Source organism: Pinus tabuliformis, chromosome J, assembly GCF_031772625.1.
Source record: "Pinus tabuliformis cultivar Carrire ecotype Pingquan chromosome J, CPIR1, whole genome shotgun sequence".
In the NCBI taxonomy this organism is placed as follows: Eukaryota; Viridiplantae; Streptophyta; class Pinopsida; order Pinales; family Pinaceae; genus Pinus; species Pinus tabuliformis.
This window is the reverse complement of record NC_142295.1, coordinates 775256695-775268830: the sequence shown is the minus strand read 5'-3', so window position 1 is coordinate 775268830 and position 12136 is coordinate 775256695.

The following is a 12136-nucleotide window of genomic DNA, read 5'->3' as shown; positions in this document are numbered from 1 at the left end:
GCCTGAAGCAGTATACCTGATGACACAGAGGAGGCAATGGCCACAAAGACAAGGTATGAATTCTAACACAACATTTATTCGTTGGAATAATCATTCTCCTTTTCAAACAAATTACCCACCCATGAACCAAATGTAGTACCCACCCTTTAACACAATGAATTTTCTACCTATGCAGAAACCAAATCTTCCTTTTCCTGATCCTACGATATGGAATCCTTGGGCTCCCCAGCAACCGTATTTTAATCAATGGAATTCGAACTGGGCAGGCCAACAGATGCCATTTCCTCAGCATCAACAGTCTCTTTCCTTACCATCCAATACTCCTTCGAATAAACAGGCAATTAGACCGCAGATGCCTGTGCAACCCAACCCCAACCCAAATAACAATAAAGCCCTGCAAGTAATTGATATTCAAAATCAGCCTATTCCCCCCATGCAATGTAACGATATCCATCTTCGCTCAGGGAGAATTGTTGAACCCATAATTGATGACATTACTGACTCTGATAAAGAGGAAATCAGAAAAGAAAAACCAGCTAACAATAATGCTGAAACAGTTGAATCAACACCTAACAACAATGATCAAACAGTAGATCCGCCATTCCCTGAACGTCTGGCTCTCACTAAAACACTTGAGCAACCTAGTTTTAACCTTTTAGGTGAACTACAAGATTTATATGTTAAAATCCCATTGTTGCAAGCGCTAAGAGAGTTCCCATTTACGCTAGGATTGTCAGAGATATCTGCATAAAAAAACCTGGAAGAAAAACTACGGACCCCCTCACAGTTCATGTGATGGGAGAGCTGACTACTTTAATGACAGAAAAAGATCCTCCTGTGAAATATGGTGACCCTGGTCACCCTACAGTAATAGTTCAGGTTGGAAAAACCTTTGTCTCTAAAGTTCTAGTAGATTTAGGTGCTATAATAAATATTATGACACTTGAAACAGCACAATTGCTTCAGTTAAAAAACTTTATTAGGGAAACTCCAACCATCCTAGAGTTGGCTGATCGCTCTACAATTAAACCTGAAGGGGTCATTGAAGATCTAATAATTTCTGTAGAATCCTGGAATTACCCAGCTGACTTTGTGGTGTTACAAACTAAAACAAAGTTGGGGGGTCATCCGCTGATTCTAGGAAGACCTTGGCTGGCTACAGTAGATGCTTTCATCAGCTGCAGATCAGGATCAATGACCATCTCTAATGGGCAGGAAACCAAACATCTTACCCTTTATCCTCATGCTACACCCATGATTAATAATGACAATTCTGTATGGGTAGATTACGAGGATGAAGAAACCCAACCTATCTTGACTATCGGACAAGCTTTAACTTTCAAGGACTCTACCGAAGATGAATTAATCAACAATTTCATTTCTGAACCTTTTTCGGTCAGCCCAGAAATGTATAATCACTTCACTACAATCTTGGAATTTGAATCTCAGCAGAACCTGAAAGATAAAAATTTATATCAGACAACAGTAGGCAGCCCCTCCAAAAGTACAACAATAGAAATTGAGCCTGGCGAAACATTAAATATAAATCCTAACTTAACTGATAATGAAAAACAGCAGTTAATAAGGTTACACCGGGAAAATAAAGAAGAATTTGCGTGGGATTATACGAACATGAAGGGGATCTCTCATGAGCTATGCACTCACCGCATTTATATTAAAGAAGGATCTCGCCCAGTCTGTCAACCCCAGCGGCGGATGAATCCCAATCTAAGGGAAATTGTGAACGAGGAACTTCAAAAACTCTTGAATGCAGGATTTATATACCCTATATCTGATAGTGAGTGGGTTTCCCCACTTGTAATTGTACCCAAGAAAAATGGCAAATGGAGAGTATGTGTGGATTACAGAGCTCTGAATAAAGCCACCCAGAAAGACCATTTTCCTTTATCATTCATTGATCAGGTATTAGATAATTTGGCAGGTAAGAAATTCTTTTCATTTTTGGATTGATTTAGTGGATACAATCAGATTAAGATTGCACCCCAAGACCAGGACAAGACCACGTTTACTAGCCCATGGGGGACCTTTGCTTACAGGGTTCTTCCATTTGGACTATGTAATGCTCCAGCAACATTTCAAAGAGCAGTGATAGGGATTTTTTTCTGATATTCTAAATGATTCATTAGAAATATTTATGGATGACTTTACTCCTTATGGAGTGATTTTTGAAGATGCACTGCAGAATTTTGAAAAAGTACTTAAGCGATGTGTAGAAGCACACCTTGCCTTAAGCACTGAAAAATGTCATATGATGATGAATCAAGGTATTGTATTGGGTCACTTCATCTCATTCCTAGGAATACAAGTCGATCCAGCCAAAATACAAGTAATTCAGACCCTCCCTATCCCCAAAACACAAACCGATGTAAGAAGCTTTTTAGGACATGCTGGATACTATAGAAGGTTTATTAAGAATTTTTCCAAAATAGCTTCTCCTCTATTTGTATTATTAACAAAAAATGTTGAATTTAAGTGGATTGATGATTGTGAAAAAGCATTTAATGAAATTAAACATCAATTGTCTACAGCTCCCATTTTGAGAGGACCTGATTGGGCACTACCCTTTCATATATCTTCTGATGCCTCAGATACTGCAATTGGAGCTATCTTGGGCCAGGAAGAAAATAGTCTTCCCTATGCCATTTATTTTATCAGTAAGAATATGACACCAGCTGAACTGAATTATACAGTTACTGAGAAGGAATTCCTAGCAGTCATTTGCTATCAATAAATTTCGACATTATATTACTGGCTACACTACTTTTGTGCATACTGATCACTCGGCCATTAAATATTTAATGAATAAATCAGTTACGAATGCCCGAGTCACCAGATGGTTATCATTATTACAAGAATTTGACCTCACAATTGTAGATAGACCAGGAAAAGAAAATGTAGTTGCTGATTTCCTTTCTCGATTAAAAACTGATGAAAATATTCCAGTAGATGATTCTTTTCCTGATGAATATTTATTTACAGTATCCGATCACTCACCTTGGTATGCAGACATTGCCAACTATTTAGTTGCAGGAAAATTGCCGTCGCACCTATCACACAGGGAAAAAAGAAAGATCATCCAGCAAAGTGCTAGGTACAGCTGGATAAGCGGGTGTCTTTTCCACACAGGAATTGATCAGGAAATCCAGAGATGCATTGGTGAAGATGAAATTTATGATGTATTAAAAGCTTGTCACGATGGACCTTGTGGAGGGCATTTTGCAGACAAAAGAACAGGACACAAGGTACTCAGAATGGGTTATTATTGGCCCTCACTCTTCAAAGATGCAAGGAAATATGTGAAGGCCTGTGATAGCTTTCAAAGAATGGGTCAGCCTAATCACAGGGATGAAATGCCACTCAATCCCCAGGTAATTCTCGAACCTTTTGAGAGATGGGCATTAGATTTTATAGGTCCCATTAATCCTCCATCCAATCAAAGAGTGTACATATTAGTATGCACAGATTATATGACTAAATGGGTAGAGGCTAAGGCACTCCGTAAAGCTAATGAAGAAGCAGTACTAAATTTTTTATTTCAAGAGATCTTTGTTAGGTTTGGATTGCCTAGAGAATTAGTCATGGATGGAGGACCTCCTTTCAACTCTCATGGCTTCAAGGATACACTTCAGAAATATCATATTAAGCACAAAATGACTACACCTTATCACCCCCAAGCAAATGGGTAGGTAGAAAGCACCAATAAAGTCATAGAAACAATTTTGACAAAAACGATAAAGGAGAATAGGAGGGACTGGTTTCAAAGGTTGCCTGAGGCATTATGGGCCTATAGAACTACTTGGAGGAATACTACAAGCTTTTCACCGTATGAATTAGTTTTTGGAAAAAATGTTGTTTTCCTTGTAGAGTTTGAAATTAAAACTTTAAGAACTGCTTTAGCTGTTAATCTTGACTTGACTGATGCACAGACAGCCAGGTTGTAGCAGCTTCAAGAATTGGACGAGAAGAGACTGGATGCCATCCATTAAACAACTATGATACAGCAACAAAGAAGCAGGTGGCATGACAGAACCATCAAGCAAAAGCAGTTCGAGAAAGGTAACTGGGCTCTACTCTATGACTCCTGTTTCGAGAATTTCCAAGGTAAGTTAAGAACAAGGTGGTTAGGGCCTTATGAAGTGGATGTTGTTTTTCCAAATGGGACAGTCAGACTTTTAACAATTGATTGAAGCAGAACACCACTACTAGTGAATGGGTATCGACTCTGTTTATATCAGCAACCTGTTTCTAAAGAAGATTTTAAAGCCACTTGCATGGCAAATAAACACTATGCTTCCCTAGGGGAACTTGCTGTCCCTCAAGGCACTTAAATTTCTGTTTATTTATGCATTTTTTTTAGATTAGATATTCTTTTTAACTAATAATCCCTGCCAAGGGTTGCCATATTACATTTCAGTATCTTGCAGATTTTAGTTTCGGAAAATAGCTGAGAACAAAAGCTTCAAAGGAATCACTTTGCGGACTTGGGAACCCTGTTGCTGCAACATCATTTCCCGTTGCTGCAACACCATTTCCTGTTGCTGTAACACCACTTTCCCGTTGCTGCAACACCACTTTCTCGTTGCTGCAACACCATTTCCTGTTGCTGCAACACCACTCCCCATTGCTGCAACACCATTCCCCGTTACTGCAACACCATTTCCCATTGCTACAACACCAATCCCCGTTGCTGTAACACCACTTCCCGATCCCGTAATACCTTTTTCACTATTTCTCTCATTTATAAAAGCACCAGTCTCTCCACTTCAGCTCCCAAAAGAAACGAATTTTTTATACCATTTCCTACCAAAAGAACCAGCCATACACTATGATGATTGCAATTCTCCACTATTACTTCCTGTCATTATTAAAAAAATTGCCGGTATTCCCATACTTTTAGACCCGCTTTAATCATTATGGATCCAGCAAAAGATAAGACAAGACTTTTCGACGCAGCAACCAAAAAGGTAAAACATAAATGTACGCATGATTATATATGGACATTAAATAATAGTTAATGTGGAGACGTTGATAGGACTACCGAATAATTATACTTCCAATCATATCACTTACGCGTAGCTTTTTGGGGGGGATTACCAAAGCGCTCTCATAATTGTATAGTATGCCAACTGTCGCCGCCCTTAACTCTCCCGGTATTATGTAAAAAGTCATCTCATCACGGCATGTTACCATTTGCAATGATTTACTCTGGATTGAACTCGAAGGCTCGGCTCTGAACTGAGAATTTTCACCGAAACAGCAGCTGTGGGAGGAAATCTCAACACATACGAACCTGGCACAACAACACTTCTTGAGCTCTATCCCGAAGTTTATCAAATCTTTCTGCAAGCGGGATGGCTAGATTATTTTAGGAGACTTCCAGACTTTGACGCACAACAAGTCCTCGAGTTTGCACGTAATTTAACAGAGGGGTTTTCTGTCGTTCAGGGAGTTCAAATTCCAGTCATGGAGGAAGTCATAGCTCAAGTTACCGGGCTACCAGCTAATGGCACACGGTGGTTCAGTAGGAAGCACTTGATCCTTAATGCGCAGCAGGATTTTCTTCAACCAGGCGAGCAGGTGGAACCCAAGGGCAGAGGCATAGCACTTCAGTCATTACCTCAACCGTGGCCGAAAGTTGCTGAATTTGTGAAGCAATACCTGACGTGCGAAGGCCGGTACCAGGTAATTTACCAGCACGATTTCGTCTTGTTAAATCACTTGAGGCATGGTCAGTTGATAAATATGCCATATTATCTATTGGGATGTCTTAAAAATATGTCACGTTACACTGTCAACGCAAAGCGTCCGCTCCTTTCCTTAAAACACCACCGTCTAGCTCAATTGCTGATAAATAGAGGCTTTGCCTTAAATAACTCCCCTCCCCCCATTAATCCCCATCAAGAGGCAGAAATCCCTCAGCCAAAGCAGGAAATCCCTCATCAGGAAGAGGAAATTCTTCACCAAGCTGAGGACATACCTCAGCAGAATGAAGAAATCCCTCAGCAAACAGAGGATATCCTAGAGCAAATACCCGAAGAAATCCCTCAGCAAACAGAGGATATCCCAGAGAAAATACCTGAAGAAATCCCTCAGCAAATAGATGATATTCTAGAAAAAATGCCCAAGGAGATCTTACAGCAAACGCCCCCACAAGTTACTGAAAATGTACAATCAGCAGTAGAAATACCCATGGAAACAACCCCATCCCCCAATAGAACCAACCCATCCATTCCCATACTTGGTATTTCTACCGATAACTCTGATGATAACATCCCTATTACCCTCCTCAAACGAAAAATGCAGCAGAAAAATGAAACCCCACCAAAAAGAAGAAGAACTAGGGCTTCGGCTAAAGCAGCTGCTATTTCCGCCACTGCCCCTATTATAAAGAAAGCCAGCCTGAAAAGAAAAATATATCTGAATTCCCTGCTTATTTACCCAAGCAAAGGACTCGGTCATCTGTAATAGCTGAATCTCCTAGCCACACCCTCCCTAGCTCACCACCCGTCATGTTAAAAACCCGTACTCCTACCAGCCCTGGAAACTCCTCTCCCTCACCCTCGGAGGCTGAGATGCAGAGTGTTCACAGTGTCGTGACATTATCTTCTAAGGCAGCTGTCACACAAGAACCAGCTGCCGACACCCAAGGTAATATTGGCCAAGTGGCTGCAACACAAGAAACAGCCACTACCCCAGGTGACACACAAGAACCACCTGTTGGGGGTATAAGTGATCAAAATGCCGAAACACAACCTCTGCCTCCACTGGAACCTGCCATTCCACAAGCTCAGCCTACCATATTTGCCCTGCAGGAAGAAATTGAATTTCTGAAATCCCAAATTCAGGATTACCAGGAGGAAATAATAAGGGTCAAGGAAGCCTATCAAAACGAATTTAGCCTGCACATTTTAGCACGAGTAGCATCTGCAACAGAGAAGAGTAAAGAGAACGAATACATGTGGGCCAACTGTGGTGAGATATACACTCAAGCAGGATACAAGATAGTTGCAGAACCAGTAACTGAAGTCATTCTAGAATCCTCTGCTGTTGTGGTTGAAACGAAAGAACCTATTGTTACACAAACTGCAGAAGCAAAAATATAACCACCACAACCCTCTGCTGAAACAGAGCAACCTGCTGTCACACAAGAACCAGCAGGCTCTCCAGAAAAGGTGTAGGAGCAGACAAAAGAACCTGCTGTAACACAAGAACCAGTAGGTTCTCCAGAAACTGTAGAGGAGCAGACAGAAGAACCTGCTGTAACACAAGAACCAATAGGTTCTCCAGAAACTGTACAGGAACAGACAGAAGAACCTGCTGTAACACAAGAAGAATAGGTTCTCTAGAAACTGTACATGAGCAAACAGAAGAACTTGCTGAAACACAAGAACCAACAAGTTCTCCAAAAACTATACAGGTGGAAACAGAGCAACCTGCTGTAACACAAGAACCAGCAGGATCTCTAAAAAGTGTGAATAAAGAACTAGAAGGATTTGTTGTAACACAGGAATTAGTAGGAAATGAAGAAGAAGATATAAAGCCACCACGGCCTACCCAAATTGTTATGAAAAAAGAAAAAGAAGTATTGGTTGTAACACAGGAATCAGGAGGAAATGGAAAAGAAGACATAAAGTCACCCCGGCTTACCCAAGCTGAACAAGAAGAAGAAACATTGACTGGAAATGGAGAAGAAGACATAAACTCACCCCGGCCTACCCAAATGGAACAAGAAGAAGAAGCAGTTACACAAGAATCAGTACAGAATGAAGAAAACGTAAAATCACCCTGGCCTACCCAAACTATTATAGAAAAAGAAGAAGAAACAGTAGCTGGAAATGGAAAGGAAGTCATCGAATCATCCCGGCCTACTCCAATTATCACAGAGCAAAAAATCCTTGTTGATGCCTTTACACAAACAAAACTTCCCTCTGTTAGTGATGCATGCACAGAGACCGCTAGTTTTCAAGAATTAAAAGGAAAATGGTGGAGAGAATATGAGCTGTCACAAGGCAAAGCATTCCAACAACAAAAGGAGATCTGGTTCAATTATGCATATAAGAACTGGGAAGCACTTGAACAGTCTAGAGCTCAGTACAAAGAAATTAAGGAACTAAAAGCTAGACTGTCCCAGATGTTTGAGTTGTTTCAAAGAATACTTGCCACAAGGAAACCCTCTTTCAACTATGCAACATTTTTGACGGAACGAATGACATTCTTACAGATAAAGGCAGTTAGAGAAGGTATACCTCATCAGGTGGTTACATCAGAACAATTCATTCAAACCTTTGCAGAAGCTCCCAGAAATGATCAGAATTTGTTGTGCGAGCTTTATCTCCACAATGAAGCCATGTCCGAAGAGAGAAATATGAATATACTCCCTCTTGTTGGCGACATACAGCTCAGAGCTTTCATTTCCTTTTTAGCCAACCAACTCACTTGGCAAAATTCCTTCATCTCAGCACAACATAATGAACAAAACTGCCTTCTTTGGATCAGGGCTGAACCTCAAAATGCAGCCACCTTCATTGCACAGCACCAAAGAATGTTAAGTGAGCCTACAATGAAGGATCACATCAGGCAACTACAAGCAGTGGTCCTGCGAGATTGCCAACACTATGTGAGAACCAAGGCACCCTTGGCTATTAAGGCTAACAACCTATTTTGGGAAAATTGTCCCAAGGAAAGGCAAGAGTATCATCCTTATAATCCACCCAATTTACAAGCAACAATTTCAAGGGTACCTTACTATGTTAGATGTATGGAACAATGTGCTGAAAATTGGATTGGCTACAGATTTAAATTTCCACTTCTATGGTTATCTGGCCAGCAATACAAGGGTCAGTTTGGATTATTAAAAAAAGAAGAGGCGGCAGCATGGAGGCAAATACAGACTGTCTGTGGGTTCAGAGACAAGTTTGATGCCACTTTCTATAGCTACTGTCTCAGTAATCTACACTGTTCATCCTAGTACTCTGACTCAGATTCAGAGTAAGCATTGCATGAGGACATGCAATCCCTTCAGTTGGGGGGGATGTTAGGACTCCAAATTGCCCATTTTCGACCTTGTATTTTTGCTATAATATTACCATTTTTCAGTCCATAAGTTGAAAGCTTTGATTACACAATGACCTAATCATCCTAAGGTATGAAGTAACTCTCCGCATGACTACATGTTTAATTATTCATTACATATTCATGTTATCTTTATATTTATATTTGGAAAAGTTAACCAAGTTGCTAAGTAACCGTTGAACTGTCTAAGTCTGCAGAAATTATAATTCATAGTTGTTGTAACACCAGAAACAACAACTACGCAGTTGTTGCAACACGAGAAACAACAACTACGCAGTTGCTACAGCACCAACAACAACAACTATCTAAAGAGGGGAAATGTTATTTTGCAAACAACTGGAATACCAGAAATAACAAACGGCAACTATCAGAAGATCGCTAGAATTCCACGCTGACGCAGCATGATCAGCAACTGTCCAAAAAGGGTAAAACACGGTTACAGCTGCTAAAACACCGGGAACAACATGAGTTTACTAAGTCAGCAACAATGGGGAAGCGGCAAAGGATAGTGCAAGGATTCCAAGAAGACGGTTGAAGTTGGGTTACCAGCTATGTAACAGTAAAGAGACCCAAGAAAGAATACGCTGTCACACTGTTGTAACAACATCCTGTAACAAGGATGGATTTCTTATTTTTGACAAAAAGGTTTAACTCAATGAATTATGACAATCTATTGTAATAGATGTCTCCTCTATAAAGAGGAGACATATACATTAGAAAGGGGGGGAGAAAAACAAGTTGTAAGGGAAGTTTCGAAAGACAAACAACAAGTCTGAATTTTTATTGTAACCAAACCTTTTGGCAGATGAATAGAAGATTGTTCTGAGCACCTAATCCAGCATTTGTGTTCTGGGGAATCTTGTGAGAGTGACAGGGCCCGCCTTCTTCACAAGATTCACCCATTTATTTCCTGTCAATGTGTAAGTGTGTCTGCTAATTTCCTTTTTGCTGGTACTTTGTTTGGATTCTGTAGCATTACCTATGATAATTTCCTTTTTGTTGTTACTTTGTTTTGTTAATCGTTTGAAGCTGTAAAAGAATACTTCACCGATGAATTAGAATTGCAGTGTGTATTAGCAATCTGGTTACAGGGGCAGGTGTTGAACATCCTTACCTAGAGGATAGGGTCCTGATCCTCTGCTAACAGAGCATCCATTACTTCTGTTTTCAGATTTGTATTCTTAGTTAACTGCTTTCATTTTATCTTTGCAATGCACTGTTATAACATAGAGTGAGGAGTTTTGACAGAAACAGAATCGTGTATACTAAAACTTTTTAATGCTTTTGGAATTAAGTACATACAGTACGCGGTAGCCTTTGAAATAAAAGACTTTCCCAGGTTGACAAATTAATGTGGTACTTGACTGTTTAATCAACAAGCAATTCAACTAGCCAACAACTACGTCTCCTGGTCTAGCCTTTAGTGGTGACCTCTCTATTATGTCTTCAAGAGCAGAGTTTTACAAAAGTGAGCTCAATTTGAGTCTCACACAATAGATACAAAATAGCAGGAGTTTTACTTAAATCCCTCAGGTCTCTCTGAGTACACAGACTCTCCCTCTCACTTTCTGTCTCTGTCTTCCCTCTCTCTCAGCACTGCCTGTCTCTGTCTCTATCATTTAGTGGCTTTTAAACTAATCGGTGCTTGTCTGTTTAGTTTCCCATTTGGGCTCTCTGGCTCCCAGCCTTTGTCCACTCAAATTCCTTCTGAGTGTTAAGCAATCATTTGTTAATTCCGTTAGGGAAGGTGGCCACCCATTCTCTAATGGAAGGGACCATCGGCGCAGTCGAAATCCCCAAAACTGTCGTTCTCTATTTACACAGAGAAATACACAAAACACTACCAAACTGCCATTTATCGAACTTCAAATCTCATCAATTCCACCCTAGACTCCTATCGGGTCTGACTTTAAATCGCTATCACAAATCGCAAGTGCCCTTGTTCCATGGTTTCCTTTGTATTTGTGAAAAACATTAAAACGCTGAAGTCCTAACAATTGGCTTTATGGCAGACTTCAAATATTAAAATATTGCATTCCTAAACCATTTCGGGTCCAGTTTTATCGCATCGGCACATTTTCTTTGTATTTCGTTTATTTAATGAAAATGCAAAAAATACATAGAAAACCCTTTTTTTCAGAACTCAAAACATATGTATTTTTATTTATAAACCCCATCAGGTCCAGCTATCGCAAGTTGCAAGTGTATTGGCCCCACTCCATTGTATTGTTCCGATGCGATATTGTGATGCGAGATATCGCAATCGCATATTGCATAGTCCTCGGGCCTTTGGTAAGTGCTCCTTTGTATTTTGTCAATGCGATATCACAAGTTACCCTGGGTCGTTGATCTGCATGCTTCGTCGACAGTCCTCGTTGACTCGTGCTAATTGTTGTCGCAATTATCATATGGTCGCCCCTGATAGATTTCACTTGCCACCCAAGATAACAATATGCCGATCAGATCTAAACCGTTGATCGGCCATATCTGATGGCTCCTATGCAAAGTTCTTTTGACCCCCGATAGGCTCTTTTTTCTCTTTTTCTTCATGTTTTTCTCTCCCAATAGTGTTTCCATTTTTAAAGGTTCATCCTTTTGTGATAGTTTTTTATTTTTGAAGACTTAGAGGGTTATAGGATCCATTTTGGATCACGCCTTCCCACTGAAAAATATTTTGGACCACCAAAAGTTGGTTTTTAAGCATCGATCAAGTGAGGATACAACTTCCTCACTTGTCCAATCTCTATCCATCGTGCACTAATTGGTTTTGAACCTTTGAGTCTAACTCTTGGGTACTCAACATCCCCTCTACGCGTGGTTCTCACCTTCCTGTCCAGAACTGTGTCTTCCTGCAACTCATTGAGATATTCAGGCAACAGATCATCAATAGAAGGAAACTGACTTTACTCTTAGAGATCTTCGGTCAATGAAGGTTCATATAGTCTCAAGTTCTCTGCATTAATGGCTAAATAAATATGCATATAACCTGGCAAATCAAGTCGAAAAGTGTTTTCACCAATTTTCTCAAGTATCTTGAAAGGCC